This window comes from Electrona antarctica, assembly GCF_951216825.1.
Source record: "Electrona antarctica genome assembly, chromosome: 2".
Lineage (NCBI taxonomy): Eukaryota > Metazoa > Chordata > Actinopteri > Myctophiformes > Myctophidae > Electrona > Electrona antarctica.
In genome coordinates this window covers 33,005,135-33,028,755 of record NC_136807.1, presented here as the reverse complement: position 1 = coordinate 33,028,755, position 23,621 = coordinate 33,005,135, and the positions used below count along the sequence as shown (strand labels likewise).

Sequence of the window (23,621 nt, the reverse complement as noted above, 5' to 3'; positions counted from 1 at the left end):
TGGGGACAAAAGCTGTTTATAGAAGGGGCTAGCGCCCCTAAAAAAAATTGTACTTTGCTCATAAAAAATAGATTGTAAAGAATAAGCGAGTGCTGTGTGGGAGCATCTGTGTAGCTGTGGGGCTCACTGGTGTTTACGAGACCCTTTTCCATGACCCCTGCCCTCAGGGAACCCATCTACACCTGAGCTCCACACACTGCCAATGCTGAACGGCTTTGATCCTAACTGGCTGCTCTAGGAGGTGTTTGTTTGTTTGTAACCAAGGCCCAGGGCCATGGTTTGATAAAAAAAAGAGCTTGCACAGCCAGCCACTAGTGAGTGCAGGTGCAAGGTGGTCAATAGTAGGTCAAAATAAATAAAATCCTTAAGGACTTATGGAGCTCATTCCAAGCAGATGGAGCACTGACAGAGATGCTGCCTTGCCTAGCTCTGCCAGAGCAAAAGGAACTGTGAACTAGTGTGAAGTCACTCGAGCGGGGGACTAGGGTTCTGAATCTTCGGATCCAACATAGAACAAATACTAGAAAAAGTGCCCTTCTGGGCACAGGTCTCCACCAGGAGGATAGGACTGTGTGAGATGTTTGGCAAAATGTTTAGTAGTAATATAAACATGTTTGCCTTGTATGGCAATTGGATGATTTGAGGCATTTTGTTCCAATCAACCTGTTTTGCAAAAATCAACCTGTTGGTGGCGCTATAACAGGCCAATGTGAAAAGGGTGGGATATATTCCTCAGCCTAGTAAGAAAATGTGTGAAAGATTTCACGTAAATTGCATGCTGTGTTCATGATTTGAGGCTTTTGTTCAAAACGGGGCAATCTTGCAAACTGTGAAAGGCAATTATAGCCAATTAGGGTGGAATATGAAATATCGGACAGATCCGACTTGAGCACATGACCATAGAGATACTGTGTAACGATTTGTGAGATTTTTGGACAGAATCTGGAGGAGTAATATCCAAAAATGTGTTTTACAAAAGTCGGCCTCCTGGTGGCGCTATAAAAGGCAGATGCGGAAAATGCAGGTCAAAGGTTTGTCCTTGGCCTCTAGGGAGTGTGCATGCAACGTTTCACGCAGATCGGTGCAGTTTTAGGTAACAAATGTGAAAAGCTGCCTCATGGTGGCGCTATAACAGGCCGTTCTGGAAAATGCGGGGCAGAGGTTCATCGTTGGCATCTAGGGAGTGTGTGTGCAAAGTTTGGCATCGACCGGGTTAACGGTGCCGGAGATTAGCTGGTAACGGACGGACGGAAGGACACACGGACGGACACACACACGGACGGACACACACACGGACGGAGTGCAAAACATACTCTCTCACCATGCCTTCGGCCTGGTGGAGACAATAAGGCATTCCTGAGATAGCTATAGAAATAAACGCATACCAGTTACAAAGTGCTCGTCCTCCCAGACCTTCCCTCTCAGCTTTCCTAATTCCTACCATCTCAGTAAAATAAATGAACTACAAAGGGACTGACTACTCCCCCCCCCCCCCCCCCCCCCCCCCCCCCCCTTTTTAAAAACAGGGCACGCGTTACCATTGTGCCTAGGGTCTCTACAGAAATGCTTCCAGAATGTCGATGTTCGGTTGATTAATCGTGATTTACACTTAGTTGCACACCTGTGTCGTGCACTGAAGATTTGGAAGCTCAAGCTTGTACAGTGCACTGGACTGTAAATTGGCTGCTACCGGTCCTGTGCACGACACAGCATTCAACCAAGTTAGGCATAAGATTTATCTGACACCACCGGCAGCCTTGTTTATTTTTTACATCTGAGATATCTCCTATAGTGGAAATGCCTGTGGGTCAGGCACTTTCAGTCTCATCTCTAATAATGAAGACAGGCCAATCCTGGGAGACCAGCCGCCTCAGGGAGGCAGCTAATTGGTGCTGCTGACCACCTGAGACATGACGGGTTGATACAGTATGCATCGCTAATCAATCCCACGTGGTTGGCAATTTGTCTGTATAGATCAAAACTGAGCTAGATTTGACTTTCTTTTTTTAACCTTTTTTGAAACTCAAAGTATCCCTGCTAATCAAGCTAAGCTAACTAATTGATCTGCATTAAATTACCTTGAGGATGATCATGTTGATCACTCAGTGTTCGAGGGTGATACTGTGCTCATATGTTAAGGTTTTTGCCAATAGAGCTGGCAGCAGTGGCTCTGGACGGAGGTATGTCTTGGGAATCGGAAGGTTCCCGGTTCGATCCCCGGCTCTGAAACTCTACTGCTTCCGTTGAGCAGTAGAGTTGAGAGTCTATGTGAATGTGTGTGTGTGAATATGTGTGTGACTGGGTCTTATGCACAATCACATCGGAAAGCACTTTTGATACAGGTGCTATAGAGAGTTTAGAGGTTGGCGTCTTGACCTCCAGGCTGAATCATATTGGGTCAATATTAAGTAGTTCCGGTCATTTTGTGGGGGGCACTGGGGCCACGCAGTAAAAGTAAATGGATCCACAAAACGAACGTAATTTGTATTGTTGACCTATTTCTAAAATATTAGTGCGACTTTCGTTCAACTTTGACCCCTCTATCACATGGAACTATTTTTTGGGCGTAGTGATATGGACACAAAAAACATAGTTCTGTGTGATAGAGGGGTAAAAAAAGAACGGAAGTTGCACTAATATTTTAGAAATAGATCAACAATACAAATTACGTTAGTTTTGTGGATTCATTTACTTTTACTGCGTGGCCCCCAGTGCCCCCCACAAAATGACCGGAACTACTTGATATTTCACCAAAACCAGAGCAGAACTCCCACCACAGGACTCGGGCAATCAATTAATACAGTTGCAACCACTATATTAATGGCAAGTATTTCATACAACTTAAGTTAAAAAAATCTGAACTATCCCTTTAAGCAAGGGATCATTCAGGCCAGCCGGTCATTGTTGAGAAATAAAGCCTGACAGCTTGACAATCTACTGTATAGAGCAGTACAAACCAGTACAAACCATAAAGATTTGATGTGTTGAGACTAGACTCATAATTCATTCTCATGAAGCCTCCAGACAGCTTTCTCTAAAGCTTTGCCATATTCCCATGGATTATTAATATGCTGGTGTATGTGAGGCCATTGACAGCCCACTAGACACTTGGTTGTTTCATCACTGATTAAGTAGCCTGTTTCATCATAGATAAAGTAGGCTGTTTTATCCCTGGTAAAGTAGGCTGTTTTATCCCTGGTAAAGTAGGCTGTTTTATCCCTGGTAAAGTAGGCTGTTTTATCCCTGGTAAAGTAGGCTGTCTGTTTCACTGGTAAAGTAGGCTGCAGCTACTGAACTGTGTTTATGAAAGATGGTCCTGGCCACTATTTTTCCTACTTTTGAACGTGTCAAATAAAAATAATTAAAACCAGGAAAAGTCAAAACCTATAATAACCATATTACGATATCCAAAATCCCAGAAGATAACTAGTCACGATATCGATATATTGGTATATATTGCCCACCCTTATCTAAGAGTGTAATCTACTTCTTGCTGTACTTTGCTGTGTTCTTACATAATCATAGTTGCTGTGTCACATTGGTACTGAACCCACTCTAAATTATAGCCCTGATGTTTCATATTCAAGCGTGTTCTGTTATTATCACGGTCAATGATTTGACCGTTGATGACAGGCCACAGTAAATGGATTTTATTGGAGGTAATTACATATCATGGGCTTTGATAAACTGTGACTAATGAGAGCGAGAGATAGGAACATGAAGAAGAGAATGTTTTGGTAATAAATACAGTACAGTACACGCTGGGGAAACTCATCTAATAATTGAATCTGTTGGTTATCATTGTCTTTGCTTCATTGTCTCCACCAGGCCGAAGGCATGGGGAGAGAGTCTGTTTTGCACTCCGTCTGTGTGTGTGTGAGTCCATGTGTGCGTGTGTGTGTCCGTCCGTCTGTTACCAGCTACACACACACTCCCTGGATGCCAACGTGAACCTCTGCCCCAAATCTTCCAGAACGGCCTGTTATAGCGCCACCAGGCCGACTTTTGTAAAACACATTTTTTTATATTACTCCTCCAGATTCTGTCCAAAAATCACACAAATCGTTACCCAGTATCTCTACAGTCATGTGTTCAAGACGGACCGGTCCAATATTTCATATTCCATCATAATTGGCTAACATGGGCTTTCAAAGTTTGCAGGATTGGCCCGTTTTGAACAAAAAGCCTCAAATCATAAACGCAGCGTGCAATTTATGTGAAATCTTTCACAGACTTTCCTACTAGGCTGAGGAATATGTCCCACCCTTTTCACATTGGCCTGTTATAGCACCACCAACGGGTGGATTTTTGCAAAACACCTTTTTGGAACAAAATGCCTCAAATCATCCAATTGCCATCCAAGGCGTGAGAATAAATGGCACCCTTTTCACATTGGCCTATTATAGCGCCACCAGGAGGCCACAACCTGACCTGGCCTGTTGGAGACCTGTGCCCCGAGGGGCACTTTATCTAGTTACTTGCGCAAGCAGAGCGCGCAAATATTGTGGTCGTGCTCGTACGAATGCACGTGTATGCTCGGAGGTACAGTGTATATATACTGATGTTAATGGTGATGTAATTAAGATATGTTTCAATGTCGGGTTATAACTGGCTGTCGATGGTGATGTAATTAGGATATGTTTCAGTGTCGGGTGAATTAAAGGTAATGTCTGTATGTATACATGTATATATTGTAACCTTAATCAACATCAGTATATATACCTCCGAGCATACGCACATAAAAAAGCCAGCTGACCACAGTATAGTAATTTCAACTTACATACATGTATACATACATACGTTACCTGTTACCCAACCAATATTGAAAAATATCGTAATTACGTCACCATTGACAGCCAGTTATAAACCGAAATCGAAAAATATCTTAATTACGTCACCAACATTACATCAACATTAATGAATAATAACGGATAAGATTCCTTTTACCCATCAAATGATTTTGAAAGATAGATTAATTACGTCATTTTCAATAAATTATAATTCTGCATTTATTGTTATTAGATATCAGATTGTATTTGTTTTTAATATGTAATCTTCCTACAGAACGTTAAATGGTTTGGCTGAGTAGGTATATGTTTCATCAAGAGCTACCAACTTGCGAGATACACACAGATAAGCCATACTGTACATAGCCTGCTTCTGTACTCGTGTCCTCCAAACATGAAACCTATCTCAATTACATTTTTTTTATTTATACGTTTATACAAAAAACAATGTAACAACTTCAAGTTGTAAAAACATGAAACCGTTGCATTGTATATGGGTTTGTTTGTAGCCAAGGCTAATAGTCCCTGGTTAGGACTTTCTATACAAATATGATCTACCTAAAAACAATCTTTTCAAAAACATTACATACAAATACGACTAATCTACAAAAGCAATAACAGTTTTAAAATGTGCCTAACATTAATGTTCGCACCTCTGGCCCGATTTCAACCAGAGTTTAACTTCATCATTAGATATTTTGAGATCAGTTTGTCTTTTTATTTCAGTTGGTAGGTCATTCCACAAGTGTATCCCTCACTGAGTAAGAAGACTGAACAAATGTGGTATTACGCTTTGCTACCTTGAGGTTGCCGGCTGCTGATCCCCTTGTGATCCTACTAGTTTGTATTTTGTTTTCACTAGTCCTAGCTGTGATATCCTAATTACCCTGTCTCTACACTACTACACAACACACCGTGTTTAGAGGCTCATGTTGATACTTGTTGTCTTTTTATTTTATTTTTAGAAATGGGAGTGCATCGGTTTCCCTCCCTGCTGAATAATTCATGTCCCGACTGCATCCGTGTGCTTTCCTCTCTGTGGAGTGGACTAGACAGGACACATGTCTAACAGAGAGTGGCTTGTAAGACGTGGAGAGGGTTCTGTCTCGTTGATCGGCTCCGTCTGTCTGACACTGGTGGAAAAAGTACTCAAATGTTTTACTACGTACTGTTTTTAAGTACGTTTCTGAACGTGCCAAGTATCGCGAGACTGTCCACCGTTTCCTGTCTGGCAGCCAAATCTCGCGATACCCCCGGAACAGAAACGATACCTGCTGCTGTTTAAATCCTCAAATAAAATGATGTACTGTGCACTCTGTGCACATCGAAAAGCAAGTGATTTAGAAAACAAACTGTGATATCACTTCTTTTATATGCCTGAACTCATTATATGACACGGGTCTCAATGGTTCATAAATAATGTTTGTTATGAGCTGGTCCAGCTTGTTCCATTTACTGCTTTGTATTCATGTAACTTCATGTAACTATTATTTATGTTCCCCATGGGGGTTTTATTGTATTGTATTGTATCTATCTCCCTGCTCTTAATGTTTAATGATGGTGTTTGATTGTGCCGAGCAGGGAGAAAAATGTAGCAAGATATTATATGCACACTTGTATTCTCATTCTATAATAAATATTGGTTAAATCTATTCGTGAGTTATGTGACTGAACTTACAATAAAGGCTTTTTTCACTTGACTGGAACAGAGTGCATTGGACTTATTTTTATTTGTTCATGTTTGAACCCTCGCCAATGAGCACCTGTTTTTCACAACTACAAGGACCACGGCAGCGCTTCTTTCCTCTATTCAACCTTTATTTTCAGATAAATGCCCATAATGGAGAAGCCAGGTTGAAAGTGTTTAAATGAGCGTTGACAATGATGTGAAAATAATTATATAAATATGACATTTCTGTTAATGCCATCTAGCCATTTTTATACAGATGAAAGGAAACAATTAAGCTAAAATAATTGCAATTAGTTCAAATAATTACCATCAAGCGATTATTATATAATTGTGACGGGCCTACTCAGACGTGCAGTGTTCTGTTCTGTCTCTTTGATCGTTGTTGTTTGTTCTCTGTTTTCACGTCTTTGATACCGGATGCAGTTGCTCAAGTGTTTCAACATCTACACTGTAAAATTCCTGAGCGTTAATTTAACTGAGAGTATACCCTTTTTAGGGTTCATTGATCCGCACACTCTTTAAGACGACACTCAGAAGTTTACAGTGTGCCGATGTGTCTTTGAAGTCATCCTTATTAACATTTAGATAACTCATCTTGTCTCAGCCATAGCGCCTTGCACCCTTGATGCAATCATATATATAAGCTTTTTGATATTTTTCTATTAACCATTCCCCCATCCCTTCTCCGATCTATGAAATGGCTTTTAATGTTTCATGTGGTAACGCCTGCATTGCTTATATTTCTACTCTCGTTGTCTCCATCCTGCCAGCCAGGCGACGGACGTGACCGCAGACTTCCTGGATACTGTGGAGTTGGATTGATATCCCAGCAGGTCCCACTGAAGGTAATTGTACCTTCAGTTACAGTTTTAGGCATAGCAGACACTCTTTACCCAGAGCCACTTCACTAAGTGCAAGATCAGAGTAAATGACGTGAACCCTAGTCAACAAACGACAGAGTCATCGAAACAAGGTGGAGTCCAATAACGGGGGTATGTCCTCGCATGGATCTTGGACTTTATGTGGGCAGTCTATGATGCCAGTCGTCTTATGACATGACTCAATTGGCAGAGCTTGGCTCTGAAGGAGTCTAGCCGATGATGTCATACATGCCCAAATGGGTTCCTTTAAAAAACAAAACAAGTTGAAGTTAAATATATTTATAGAACATGAGCGAACCAAAATTATTGGGATTCGGTCCAGCGGTTTGTGACATTAGCTCTGGAGTCTGGATAGACATAGACAGACAGACAGACACTCTTATAGACAGCTTAGCCTCTTTAGAGCCACTCCATAAAATCAATTTAGAGCTACAAACTAACCAGGAGAGTTGGTAATAATAACTATTTGTAGTGTAGCACCTTTCATAGCAGTCGTGCGTGACCCCTACATCATTAAAAGGGGAGAGAAAAAGGCACAATATTATACCCAACTCACCCCCTATATTACTGTATACAGCTATTAATATTCCTTATAATTATTATAATAATAATAATATACTCTCAATCGTTTCAGACCCGTAAGGGTCTATTTAGTTCCCAACTATCGTTTAGCTGGGGGAGTGGAGACCCCCGTTGGAATCACCCCATTGACCTCTGGGGGTCTTTGGACCCCACTTTGAGAGCCGCTGGTCTACAGTTGCTTGCCTCCCTCACAGTGCAGTACAGCCTCATTGTGTTTCTAGCATAGCGTGCAAGACTACATGCAGGACATTCATGATAAAGTAGGCAGTACGCTGTATGTATTATGACTAATGCGTACTGTATCTATAGCTGTGGATTCAGCAGAAATAAATAGGTCAAGAGAGAGGAGAGTTGGGTATCTATTTATATTATGTAGTGGTTGGTGGTATGGTCTATAATATGCTCATGTCTTGTAGTTGTACTATGGTCTTGATGATAACTATTTACACAGAAAAGAGTAAAAAGTCTTTGCTATTTAGGGGAGCAGTGATGCATGGCAGTATTCAATGTTCAGATCTGAAGATGCTCTCCTCCTGTTTCTCCCCTCTACACCATATCTCCTCAACCCAAAAAGCTGATCTGCAAGCTCACAAGGCGCCTTGTTGCGGTTCTGCAAGTTTGTCCCAGAATAGGAACACTAGGATTCCTGTGGTTAACAGGCATTGGAGGATGTTAAATATAGCGTTTAAGCAAAAGTAAAACACTATTAAACTTAGAAGACATTGTGCTGTATTTGTACAAACTGGGCTATTCATAGATGTTGAAATAGGATTACCAGCGATATGTTCTATACCAGTTTTCTGTTTTCGCTCATAAAAAGGGTTTGATTTCAGCGGTGGCCAGACATTAAACAGCATGATGATGTCATCATTGGTTCGATTTTGGGGGAATTAGGTTAGCTACTTGTGGAACTTTCGCGAACTCTATAATCTAATGTGACACTCGGACGACGTTTTCACTGATTAAATGTGAACCGAACAAGCCATTGTTGAAGGATTAGCTGAAGGAAGGGCGCCCATTGCTGAGTGGGTAGAGAGACCATTAGGTCTCTCCCCGGTCCGCCCCTTAGGCTGCCAGTCTGCACAGCATGTGTCAAATTGTTCCTGAGCAAGGCACATAATCCCAAACTGCCGCACAGCTACTGTGTTAAAGGGAAATTCTGATGCCAGAGGCAGCACAGCAGTCAGGACGGGTGCAGAATCTGCAGATACAACAGAGTAAGAGAACTACTGTGAGAGATACAATCATAAAACATGACACATAAAAATAAAACATGACACATTCTATAATCGGGGAAAAACGGTACACACATGCAACAAAATCATGCAATCAAAAGCCACAGAAATACACCGATATCGCTTGCGGAGTCAATGTTATAAACAGTACAGTAACCACACCGTACAGTGTTACTGTTGAATAGAATCGTTTCTATTCATCCGTATAAAAACAGCTCAGTGAAATGAACTGAAATGTCATATGTCGAAGCTCATTATGCATTACAATGTATGCTAACGAATTGGGGGCAACCCTGGGGGGTCAACCCCTATCTATGGCATCTACCTGTGGGCACAGACGGCCATGCATGACTCGGTGCCTCAGGACTGTTGAGATACTGATAATAAATAAAATAGTCATATGTTATCCATTTGCATTCGATGACCTTACTGTGTTCACCTTGGAGAGCTGAGATATGCTGTAACGTACCTTTATTGTAATGGCAATAGGGTCACTGTATTTGAGTACTCCTCTCCCCACTCCACCTCGCTTCTCTTCACATATTATATTCTGTTGCCCGGGGTCCCCAAGGCTCTATGCTTGGTCAGCACTTTTTCCCCCCTTAACGGCAAATCTATTTGCTGAAAATAGCCAATCTACGAGACAATTGTTGCTTTGTGATCTTGTACAGTAGATCTGCTATTTTTGCAGAATGCGTGTGTAATATGTGCGTGGACACACACACACACACACACACACACACACACACACACACACACACACACACACACACGCACACACAATCTGCAGTGAGTCAAGACGCTATCATCATCAGATCACAGAACAAGGTCATGAAATATAATGATTTTAGATCTGTACCTGTATACTGCTGACAAATATACTGTATTAATTTGGTGGTCAAAGGTCAATATGAGTCATGTGACTATACACAGTACCTATTGTTATTTTTAGAGGGGGGGGGGGGGGGGGGGGGTAATTTTGGCAGCTTGAAAAAGATGCATCAGACATGAAGTGGTCCAGTAGAGGTCGCTGTTACTCTGCCTCGTCCATCATCACTCATATTATGGACACGTACTGTACTGTGCTGTCATGGACACTGTTGCGACTAATTCAGGACATGTGCTGTAGTTCATGATGTAGTCCAGGGATTTTCAACTGATTGTGAACCAGTTAGTGAGTTAGTTGTGAACCAGGGACCACCACCGGACTACTAGTGGACCAACTGATTGTGAACCAGTTAGTTAGTTAGTTGTGAACCAGGGACCACCACCGGACTACTAGTGGACCAACTGATTGTGAACCAGTTAGTTAGTTAGTTGTGAACCAGGGACCACCACCGGACTACTAGTGGACCATGGCATAATTAATAGGCCTGCAGGCGGTCCATGGGAAAATGTTGGAAAATATAAATAAATAAAATGCCTTTTGTTAAATGTATTAAAATATGTATTTAAAGTCCAAATGTAAGAAAATATTTGAATTAATAGCTAATAAAAACATTTAAATTAAATCATGATTGTTAAGGGCTTAATTGAATTCATTGCACGATACTACGTGCAACAACACATATCAAGCCCAGCCATTATTTAACCACTGATGTATTCCTATGATCCTATTCTCTTTATCCAACCTTCCATTAACTGATTTTAGTGCACTGTCTGTGGAAGAAAATACAAAATCTTCACTTTACATACATTACTAAATGCATGGTCAGGGACCACATGCAATACCTTCATGGACCACCAGTGGTCCACGGACCACATGTTGAAACCCCCTGATATAGTCAATAGTCTGATTGATGGATGCTTTTGAATTAGGGATGTGAATTATCGATCAATGCATTAATAGTTAATTGATAAGTTTTGAGCTTATCGATAAACTGGTTAGTTGATAAGCGGCGTTAATTTCCCTCAATCCCAGTCTAACATCCAAATCTACATTTTGCTGATATACAGAAATAATACAAAAGGCATATTATATTCCTTAATCAAATATTTATTTGACCATTGACGATACAGGGCCAGGCAATGGCATCTTTGTATGTGCGTTCCTCTGCCACGCTCGCAGACAGCATTACGTTAACAGAGAACCACCCATTGATAGAACCGCATAAGTTTTGATTAATTATGATTAGTTAACTGTAAGTTTAACCGACTAATTTCTTAACAGCAATTAATCGATTAACAATTAACTATTAACACTCCTATTTTGAATAGTTATGGTATGGTTAAAATTGTATTTTAATTCAAATAGTACAAAGTACAAAATAAGGTTATTAAAACCAGTGAAAGAAACACTCCAAGCCATGTCACGATATTGCGATATCTAGTCTCTCGTGTCAATATCGATACAGTATCGATATATTGCTCAGGCCCTACTTTCCAACCTTTCTCTATGGGATTTAAAGGTTGTGTGATGGGTCCAGTTGGTCTCTGGCAGCAGAGCGCTGGCTGTCTACTATCGACCGTGTGTGGCGTATACACAGTCCCTCCCAGCCTCCATCCATCAGGGAGCTGCCCAGAACACAGAGAGAGAGGAGAAAGCATGGTGTTGCTGTGCCATTAGAGCTGAAATAGATTCTTTCTGTGGAACACCGATCAATGCGGGAGAGGCAGTGTGTCCCTAAAGCTTTCACATGCAACGCGGCTCTGCGAGTCATTGTCTGAAGAAATGAAGAAGACGGTGCAACATGATGCATTGATTAGCGGGGCGATACTTTGAAGAAATCGCATAATAATTCTGAAATAAGTAAGCCCCCAGATTACAAGATGAGTCATTCCCCCAATTCGGGTGTTCTGAAGACGGTTGAAAGCAAATCGCCGTTTGATGCCTAATCGCTTCCCTGTCGAGCCGTGAGCTAGGAGCCATCACATCTTGCTAATTAAAGCACTTCATTTGTTCTCATGTCCTCCTGCTCTCAAATATCTGTTTCACATTCAAGTCCCACAGAGACAAAAGAAAGCACAAAAGCAGCTGAGTGCAAGATAATTCATATTGGCATAATAACCTATACATCATACAACAGAGTGGAGGGAAGTGGACATATCAATCATTCATCTGAGTGGGTCGACTGACTCGACTCTAAAGGGTCGACTGAACAGCAACCTTATTTTACTGCTATTTCAGCCATTATATCCTACTTTCGTGTGTGTGTGTGTGTGTGTGTGTGTGTGTGTGCGTGTGCGTGTGCGTGTGCGTGCGTGCGTGCGTGCGTGCGTGCGCGGTGCACTTTTGACTGTATTTTAATATAAGTCGAGTCTCCCCCCAGTCAACAGCCCCTGAAATATGAAAGCGTGAGGTAAATTCAATGCTCACGGAGATAAGGCTCGCCTTATTACTTCACGCTTCAAAGCACAATGCCCCTTTGAATATTCACATATCCTCTCCCTGCAAATACTTCTGTACAGTCACGCCCCCCTCTTCCAAGATTCTGTAAATAAACCCAGCCATGTGTACGCCTTGTTCTATGAAGTTGCTGGAAAATATTTTGAATGCATACGCCAGCCATAGGCAACAGTGTGTTCGCCGTGATAGAGTCAATATTTTGGGAATAATTAACCTCCTTCCTCTAAAGGGCAAGTGCAAAATCCCCCCTGAGGTTTTACCATTTCACACTGTGGAAGGAATCTGGAGCTTTCTGTTGAAATAAACCTTCAACTTCAAACCCTGCTGTGTTTCAACAACATCTCTGTCACGCGGGGTAGAATGGAGTCCTCACGACGGTGTTGAATAATGTATGAGTCTGTCTGAATTATTTTACAGCGTTGTCTGTTGGATTAAAAGTGTACATGATCTATTAATGCAGAGGAACTTAGCCCGGTTTGCTCTTCAACTGTGTTTGTTGAGAATTTATGGCAGTGGTTCTCAAACGTTTTCACATCAAGGACCTCCAAATTCATATACATTTGGCTGTGAACCCCCATTTGACTCCTCATGCATAGAAGAAAGCATGAGATCAGTCCGCTGCCCCCCCCCCCCCCCCCCCCCCAAGTGTAGCGCCCAGAATTACATTAGATAATTGACGCTGGGTGAAAAAATAGGTTACAAAATCGTGGGATTGAAAGGGGAAAAAAAAGATGATAAAGGCAGATCTACAAGTTCAGCTGATTTTGATGATAAATAATTTAGCTGGGGATATTATTTCATTAGTACATCAAATTTAAGACACATTTTCAACTAATAGGCGTAGAGTGGGAAAAGAAGCTTGCAATGAAATAATGCTTGATATACTTGTGTGCGTTTGCACACTGAAGATAACTGATCTACAAGCTCACAACACGTCATGCTCATACGCCTTCTGAAGAAATTCGTCTTTAAGATAATTTATGTTAAAACATTTTTATCTTTATTTCCCCTTGTACTAAATATATATTGTTGTGGGGCTGGGTGGTCCTAGAGGATTGTTCTAAATATGCTAGTGGTCCAGAGCTCAAGAAAGGTCGAGAACCACTGATTTATGGCATTTGGTAATCCTTAAATAGATTAGACCCCTGCACAGGGGAAATTATAATAATAATTGAAGCGATTAATGCAGTTAATAACAAATCCCTCTACGCAAAACGAGCTGTTTTCATCAGTCTTCTGTGCTTCTCTGCTGACAGGCGCCAATTTATTCAACAGGAGCAAATTTCCTGCTCTTGGAAGTGGAGGTCGCTGACCTCCCCCCTCCCTTATGTTTGTTACTGTGGGCCATTGCACTCGAGATCTCGCAGGAAAAAAGGCCTGCAGGAAAAAAAAAACCCTCTTAAAGGGGGAGGAATTTTGTAGTTTGTTTTCCAGTTCATGTTAAAAACTACGGTAGGGTAAATGGCAGCATAAGACTGACCTTATAGTACACCGTGATGTAAGAAACACAGCTGCAGCTAATCAAACAAATAATTAGTTTAGCTCCGGCTGCCTTGCTTATACTAGCCTGCATGTTTTTATTCTGCTCTAGTTTTTAACCTGAACTGGGGAAAAATCGACCTAGGTGGGTTTCATTCCCCTGTGTGTGGCCTCCACATGTCATTGTAGGGAACTTGCCAGTGGTCAGCTATGAGCCGTGTGGTCAGACTGTCCCGTGTCGCGTCGGGTTCATTTGTCATACTGAAGAAGGTGCTATCACAGAGGGATCTCTTCTCCCTTTGTCCTTGTGAGAGCCAGGCCTTCCTGTCGTCTGTCTGTTTTAAAAAACAGATCCCTAGGGACTGAGTCCTGTTCCTGAATGATGCGATTAAGCGCCTTTGTTGGTGCCGCGACCTGTTCAAATGCCACACACATGCTGCCACCACTCATCTTAATTGAATCGCCCGAAGAAAAATAAAATCAGACCTGGCTGAAGTGAGTGGTGCAACAGCTCTCCCTGTCGGTACCCTAAACATAGGGACATACAGACATAGGGATGGACATATAGGGACATTGCTGTTCCTTGGAGTGGTTGCACCACTCAAAAACAGCAGGTGTGAGGTTAAACTGGGATAACCACGTGACTGAAAGAGTATTTTGCAATCAATCAAGTTGTCGGAGGTTGGTGATAATTACATGACATCATTAGTTCATTAAGTCTCGTCATCATAAATCTTTTGGGCATTTCATTATAGTAGGGCTGACCTCGATTAGTAGACTAACCGATCTAGTCGACTACCAATCTCTTAGTCGATTAGTCTGTTTTTTTAGTTTTGTGCATGATTCAACTTAGAGATTGGCTTAATTTGTTATATTAAGTAACAAATAGTTTGAAAAATTTAAATATATATCATGATGTATTGGGAGAAACCAAGCTAGTATATGTTAAATCAGACATAGCACCCCCACAGGCCACAGCACAAATTTAATGATTCTCTATTTCTCTAACATCAGACTGATCAGACTGATTCGACTGCCAATCTCTCAGTCAAAATCATGCAAAAAGCTAAAACTTTCTGTAGTTGCCTTTTGCCTATTAGTCGACTATAGACAACATTTGGCCAAACATAGTCGACTATACAAGTCCTTAGTCGAGGACAGCCCTACATTATAGGCAAAGATTCAAGACCCACAGGAACGCACCCAGGGTGCCGGCCCGATTCCGGCGAGCCGCCCTGCGTCCGAAACGGTTGAGAAATGACAGTGACACACTACTGTACTGTACTGTACTGTACTGGCACACCCAAAATCACCATATATACAGTTAATATGCTGTTTTCGTGCTCAGACGCACCCACCCACCCAGCCAGCCACCCACACACACACACATAGCTCCGTAAGGGAGTGGTTGCAATTTGTAAGTAAAGTGCATAATGTTCAGTATCACATACATGTTTGCAAATGCATTAATGTATTCATGTGACTAACGCAAAATAAGTTTTGCAGAAATGCTTTTTTTATGTGGTTAAATAATTCTATAGATTTGTTGATCAAATCGACAATTGAAACTGTCTACAAAAGCCTTACTGTATGACTATGATTCAGCCAATGTTTTATTTAGTCTTGGACTAAAGGGAAAAGCCCGCATGTGCGTTATTGTTACATGTCAGGACCATACCAGTACATTACAGTAGTACTAACACAAGAGAGTCAAGGGCTTCAAGTGTTTCAATCAACGGCAGGGTGTTCAGAAGAAACTATCAAAGTGGTTGTGTTTTGTTTGATGCATTGATTTAGTGCTTGTTCGCTCAATTGCTACGAGTGCTTTGCTGTTGAAGGTGATTTTGACGTCATTGTCCCAGCGGGGACAGGATCAGGGTGGTTTCATGTATCACTGACTCATGGTAGAGCTGGATTCTTGTTGTGAAATACGAATTCAGCGTTTCCCACTGAAAACAACGTTCCTCTGTCCTCCAGCTGCATAGCGACCATGCAAATAGCTGCCTCCCTCCCTCAGCATGTTTAGAAACCTGTCCAAAAGTCTTCTAGAATCTAGGTTGCAATCCTCCCGTTATTCAATCATCTGCCGATGCAGACACAATGCTGCCAATTCACCACCAATAGTACGGCTTTCTCATTATCTCTGCCAGGCCCGAGGGATGGAAACTATATTTTCACCCTGTCCATGTGTCATTGCCTCTGCAATTTACACACAACTAATTTCCGCCATTTAGCATTTTTCTTAAAACTAATATTTTGCTACTAGCCTACTACTACTGCAGATGTGGTCCGAAACTAACCCAAATCACTACACTATGGGCCCTATTATGCGTGTCTTAAGTACCAGGTCTTATTCCTTAACTTAAGACCTGGAGGCGTGGTCAATGTCATTTGGCCACTCAGAATAGCCAAATGGCATTGATCACGCCTCCAGGTCTTAAGTTAAGGAATAAGACCTGGTACTTAAGACACGCATAATAGGGCCCTATATCTCTAGAGTCATATGTGATCAACATGTTTCATTCAGATTTGTCATATTCCATTCCAATTGGCTATAATTGGCTTCAAAAGCTTGCAAAGCAAAGTTACTATATTTACCCAGGGTAACTGGACTAAGCATCAGATACTTGTTTACGGAGGGGCCTTGAACCATATGTCATAGAACAGGGGTCCTTGGGTCCTGACTCCTGACGGCTGCAAGCCATAACTTACAGAGCCCTGGCTTGGCAACCCAGCCTGGTGGAGATATGCACACCCCTTTCTAGAATGTATAGCAATGGAGTGAGAGGAGAGCAACATGGGTTATAAATGACTACATTGATTGAATACATCTGGGACATTAAGACATGTAGCAGAAATGAATGAGATGGATAGGACGTCATGCTATTGGGTCATCATCATCATCATCATCATTTCATCTGGAGCCCACAGACATGGCTGCTTGTTAAAGCTTTGATCATAATACTGTATAAAACAATTATATAGATGAATAATAAAAAGGAAATAATTCATCCAGCTTTTAAACATTTTGTTGAGAATGTATCACAACCCCCCCCCCCCCCACACACACACACACACACACACACACACATACACCTAAAATGTGAAATAATCACTTTAATCATTTTGACCCGGTCCAAAGTAGCTAATTATGTTGTTTACCAGTTTAAGTGGGCAGTCGCCTATCCATGTGCTTCTGTTTTCGTTGGGAAAGACACTTTTTTCCCCTCCCTAAAGCAAAGCTTGGAGCTAAATAAAATAACATACTGTATGAAACAGAGTTGTTGAGAGGGGGATAACTAGTGGCTGTAGCTGGATGTTGTCTATTCTACTGCACTTTTTAATGTATGCATTCTTGTACAATGTACAATGGACGGTGTCACTGATCTACAAGCTAGCGTAACAACACGTCGTGATGCAATGCATTAGTTAGCTTGTACAGTAGATCAGTGGTTGTTATCGGTAAGCAATGCCAGCCACAGCTTGGCTCTGTGATTAGTTTGGGAAGAAGGATGAACTGTTTGTCTGATGTCAACTGCTTGTTTGAGCAGCTGTCTTCCAGTGATAAAGTCCAGACACACAGAACTGCTGTTTCAGTCAACTGGACAGCCAACACAAAGAGGATACAAAGAATAATACATCCTTGTTTTGGTTTCGTACAACAATAGAGGGTATGCTGCGCATGCATACAGTGAGTGGCAAAGTGAGTTTAACATTGTTTAACGTTGTTTAATGCAATCATTGTTTGGATGTATTGGCTGTCAAGGCTGCAGAAAGTAGTTTTTTTGCCAATCAGGCATTCACGCATAACTTCTGGGTATGATGATGATGTCACGCACATACACCCTCTATTGGCAAATCGCATCTCAGCACGACACGTAAGCTTGTAGATCTGCTATTTTCAGCATGCAACCAAGCATAAAATGACTTGTCTTTTAGTTCTAGTAGATGTCTTCTCCACTAGTCCCTCCCTAACATTGTAGTCTATTTTTTGTTGATGAAAAGTCATCAGCTCATAGCTTATTTAGTTTTCATCAGTGAAAAAGTAGTCGACGTACGAAAAAAAAATCTTCATAGTTTTAGTCTACGTAATCAACACTGTCATGCAGCGCATGTCAAGATTGATGTTTAGCATGTCAAGAGCTGAAAGACTGCCAGTGTGTTCTCTGTGTGTGAGGATGTAACACACACACACACACACACACACACACACACACACACACACACACACACACAATCCCCCCTCCCATTCAGTTCTCCTGTTTGTGGAGGAGGCGTGTTAGTGGTGAAGAGGGAGGAGATGGGAGTGGAACTCAGTGGACACACACACACGTGTGAGTGGACACGCACATGCATACACACACATGGACAGACAGACAGCATAGGCCTACATGCGTTCAACCACACAGAAGCGTCAGTGGAGTAGTGGACTTGTTGTGCTCTTCATGAACCAGGATGCCACAGAGAAAGAGGAGTTTCACTTTTGGAGCTTATGGGGGGTAAGAGAATAACTTAAGAATATGTTAAGTGTTAAATGTGTGTGTGTGTGTGTGTGTGTGTGTGTGTGTGTGTGTGTGTGTGTGTGTGTGTGTGTGTGTGTGTGTGTGTGTGTGTGTGTGTGTGTGTGTGTGTGTGTGTGTGTGTGTGTGTGTGTGTGTGTGTGTGTGTGTGTGTGTGGTCTGAGTTTATTTGTGTCTGTACAGTATGTATTTGTGACTGTCTATTTCTGTCTGTGTATTTCTGTGTCCATGACATGTACAGTATATAGTGTGTGTGTAAATGTGTGCGTATTTGTGTGCACGTGTGTCTAGACTAGAGCATACTGCATGTGTTTGTGTGTCTATTCTACTACACTTGTAGTTCTACTACACCTTTTGGCCCTCACAAGTACAGTAATAAAAGTATACGCACATGCACAGACAACCAGCAGTTGTACCAGCAGTTGTACTACTGTACCAGCAGTATTAAACTCAATCATGTCTGTTTACTCCTCATTTGATTAAGGCATCATGCCAGCTCAGTACAGTAAATATTAGTGTGTACAGTACATACTTTTGATATGCCATTTCCTGAGAGTTGGAGGGAGATATTCTGTAAGCAGTATGCATGCTGGCTATATATGATATGTCATATATATCAGTGGTTCTTCAACATTTGCCGGTGAAGGACCCCCATATTGATATGAATCAGGCCGCGGACCCCCATTTGAAAATAATTTGTGCCAGGAAGCGTCATTTGAGAAAACTATTATTATTATTTTTTTTTCAAGATTTGTCCGTTATCTTTTGAACGTGACACTTTGTGAGCTTGTAGGTCAAAGGTATTTTTATCAGCTTGCAGAGCTGATCAATGATCGGACTTTCTAGTCTAGTGGTCTAATAGCGATGTAGTGGCGAGATTTTCATGATTTGAGAGGAGCAAAGACTGCCGAAGCAGACAACACTCCAAATTAGAAGGGTAAATTCTTGTTGTGACAACGCTGAGGAAGGCCCACCTGGCCGAAACGCGTCCGTTGGCTCGTCAGAGGTCATCATCATCATTTTTCGACCGCGTTCGAGATCATGGATTTCACAATGTCACGCCAGACTTTCTGGTCCTTCATTTCCATCCCCAGTTCCTGCTTACTGATGCATGTGTCCCTAGCGATGAGGGATCAGGGAACGACAGTTTTCTACATCTGGTCTGCTTTGAGGCAGGATTCCAGAGAAGAAGGGAAGATATAACCTCATTGTCAGCTCTGTAGCAGTGGCTGGCAAACTGTGTTCTTCTGGATCGGACTAATGAAGAAACACGGGGAAGGTTGCTGTATATTAGATTAGTCGATGGGTGGCTCTTCCAAGACAGATTTTGCGCTCATTAGAAGGCGGGTGTAAGTGCCATCCAGCCGTTTCTCTAATTTCTTTGAAAGTGTCCATGTCTCAGAGCCATAGAGTAGAATCGGCTCAACGGTCTTCAGAGGTAATAAAAGATGTGAAAAGGACATTCATTGAGCGCTGGCATTTCCTTCTTTCTATTGAGATTTTCATGATTGGCTGGCCAATATAGCCAATATAGCCCTATACGGCCAATGGGATATTTCTGACAGAAGCCCTTGGCGGCTGATTTCACCCTTCTGCCAATGGGACACTAAGCCCCACAGCCAATGGACACTCCAATGGGACGCTCTCCTCTCCCCCACCGCACCATGACTTGAGACTACAAACACGACTACAGAAAGCCCCACTAAGGTACACTATGCAAGAGAATGGAATGCAAGCTGATATATAATCACTTGAGTCATTTCTTGTTGAATAGCCAAAGTATAAAATGGAGTTGACTAACTGGTTAAACTGACTAACTGGTTAAACTAAGTGGTTAAACTGAAATGATGCTACAGTATATTAACTCAATTTGCTGGTGACCCCTAGTCTGGGGCGTGCCTGAACCAGTGCTGTCTGTAGATGACATGTCATATTATATGACCCCAGTGTTGTCATATGGCCTAGGTCTGGGTTTGGTTCACACCCCCAGTAGAAACACACTCGACAAGAATTTCCACTTGTCAACAGGTGCTCCGCTGGTATGTTTGAGTACCATCACTCACTGTGCATGTGTTTCCCGAGTGTGCACGTGTGTCACTGTGTACATACTGTATGTGTGTTTCCTGAGCGTGCACGTGTGTCACTGTACATACTGTATGTGTTTCCTGAGCGTGCACGTGTGTCTCTGTGTACATGTGTTGTTTACATCTTCTTTGTAGACACGTGTACAGGTATGTGCGTCTGTGTGCCTGTGTACTGTATGTTCAAATGTGCATGCAAAGCATGTGCAGCCTGCATAATTATGTGGATGTCCAAGTGCGTGTGTGTGTGCGTGCGGAAATTCCCCAAATAATCTTATCAATCTGAGGCCCGGGGCCTTGTTGAAACGGACAACTGCAAACTGAAGGATTTTTAGAGTTTGTTATTTAAATAAACCAAAGTGGCAGCTCGTCTTCTAGTCTTGGTATATTTACGTCTTTCTATTTCCACAGGTCAGTCTCTGACCGTTCCACTCAGTGTTGTAATCAGTGAATCGGTAGCACACTGACCCCTCCCCGACATGTTGTTTCCATTCACTTCAGGGAGAGAAGCCCCTCAAATCAAATCACATCTCTCCAGACTTGTACCAGTTATTCCACCCAGTACTCTCCATGACGTGCTATAATGAATCACTGGTTCCAAACCTTCTTTTCTTGCAGCCCCCCCCCCCCTCTTCTTATATTGGACAAAATCTGAGACCCCCCCCCCCCCACACACACACACACACATTTAACATCTTTATTTGCATTCACATTTTACAAGAAATTCTTTAACACAAACAATAGTCGATGCGCAAAACTTGAAAAAGTCTACAACAAGTGCTTCAGGATACAGATCACGGGTACAGAAAGCATCGCCTTCTCCATATATGGCGACTGCCAATTATTGCAGACACTGAACAGAATTTTGCCGATGCCTGAAGCTCTCGGCTTGGGCATGCCTGCAATCTGCAGGCCCCTCACGACTGATTTATGGACATTACCGAGGCTTCCAAATATGAACACAAGTAGTTTACATTTGTAGCCAAGCTGTATAATAGCATCCTTAAGACGCTGGTACTTAAGGAATGCCTCTTCCAGACTGGTCAAATGTACTGCCACTTCCAAAATGGTCACCAAAATCTGAGACCCCCCCCCCCCCCCACACACACACACGCACACACACACATACATACACGCACAATCTATACTGTATACTTCTTGTACGAGAAATAGTTCAAGAAGTTACACTATATACAGTATACGATGCGTTGTGAACATGTACATCAGCTTTTGTTTTTTAAATACTTTGTGAATATTTTGAACTACATAATGGCATGCCCAAAATAGGGATGCCAGGTCGTAAGTGGATGAAAGCAACATGTTTGTATGGACTACTGTACCTCCAAACAGGCCGGGCGCCATGTTGGGAAAGCACTGATCTAAATGTTAACGGAACGGACAGGACTTATTAGATTTGATTTAGCTGGAGGTTTTTGAACAATGAACAACACACATACTGTATTTAGTTTGCAGTTTGTCACTGGAAAGGTTCCTATTATCTAGGCAATGGCACCATTCTCTGTGATTGTATACTAAATACACACCGCATCCTGTTCTCTGTGCCGGGGGGATTAGGTTGCATTCTTCACTAGAGTACCTCTGTGAACTTTACCACTTATGCCCTTTAAAAAATAATCACACCTGTGTGAACTGAGCGGTGCAGGCTGCTCAACAACACCGCTGGCTGGCTGCAGTTATAGTTATAGTGCTCTTATATTGCTTATAGTGGCCCTTTTAGGCTGCGCAACAGTGCCAATTTAGGTCACCCAGTGGTATTGCAGCTGTTCGTAACTTCGTACCCCAAACAGACAGACATACTTATCAGTCATTGGAGCGGTTAGGCACCGCTCAAAAAGACAACTTAAAAGCTCACAATGCGTCACAGTGCGGTGCGCTTGTAGATCTATTATTTTGGAAAGATTTTGAACATTTTAGAATACTTTCGAAAGTGTCCACCTATATGACCAATGTAGACATCGGGTTGAGAGTGGTGAAATGTGCTGTGGTGCATGGCAGTCACCCAGTTCATATTCTACATTAGACTCCTACTGCCCTCTGTGTAACTTCTATAATAAATTGTTAATGCAGATCATCATTAAATCAACAGAGCAGCGGCCTGCATCTTCTGGGTCTGGAGTCTCTGTGTCTCTGTCTCTTCCTCTCTGTGTCACTCTCTCCATGGCTTCCGGGGTATAAGATGCTCAGGCGCTGAGCACAAACATGAGTTGTCAACACTTTTGACCTTTTGTGTTTTTGAGAGAGAGAGAGAGAGAGAGAGACCGAGATAGTTTGTTCAATAACAGTATAGTAGAGATAGAGCTCCATTGTTTGGAATGTGGAGCATGCCAGCTCCACATACTGTGATCAGCTGATGGGAGAATGGGTTTTCTTCATGTAAAGAACGCTGTGCATTCTAAGGGTGTTTACCAGTACCAATGGTTCTTTGTCTTGTAGGAATTGTTCTTTAAAGGACGGTGTAGCCCACAGAGAATCTGATAACGGATTGTTTTAATATAGACTATAGTTCAGAATTTAGTGTACAATATATAACAGTTAGTGTGTGAATGAAATGTTATGTTTATGTTGATACAATATAAGTTATAACTAACACAACTGATGGTTGTAGTTGGTCTACTAGCTCTTCTATTGAGATATTTAGATTCTGTAGTTGACAGTGAAGTAGAACCACATTTTGGCACTCGCTGCAGGTTGACATATAAGTGAAAACGTACATTTCTAGATCACCACTATTATTTTCATAGATATCCAGGGGGTGCCGTCAGCTATTGGAGAGTTTTGGTTACTGTTTTTACCGCTTTTACTGGATTTGAGGTGAATTGAATATTTCAGTGGGTGTTGTTTCACATGACACTGACCAAAGCAAACGTTTACTCGACAAATTCAATTCAAGTGAATTTCCTAAATTCCTACACAGAAAAATCCCGAGTGGTAAATGAGCTCTGAAAGTGTTAAAAAAAAGGTCAATTTGTATTTTGTACACTAGAAAGATTCATTTAAAG

General features: G+C 41.9%; 1 protein-coding gene across 2 annotated transcripts in view; it reads left to right on the top strand.

Annotated features, from left to right (window-relative positions):
• Window positions 1-23,621, top strand: part of LOC306940906 (rap1 GTPase-activating protein 1-like) — a 109,033-nt gene that overhangs the window by 4,191 nt on the left and 81,221 nt on the right. Inside the window, exon 2 of one of the 2 annotated variants that reach the window (XM_079526163.1) lies at window positions 7,248-7,322. The gene's annotated coding sequence lies outside the window, so the exon portion shown is untranslated. The remainder of the gene's footprint in view (window positions 1-7,247; window positions 7,323-23,621) is intronic. The other variant, XM_079526164.1, reaches the window with a different exon arrangement.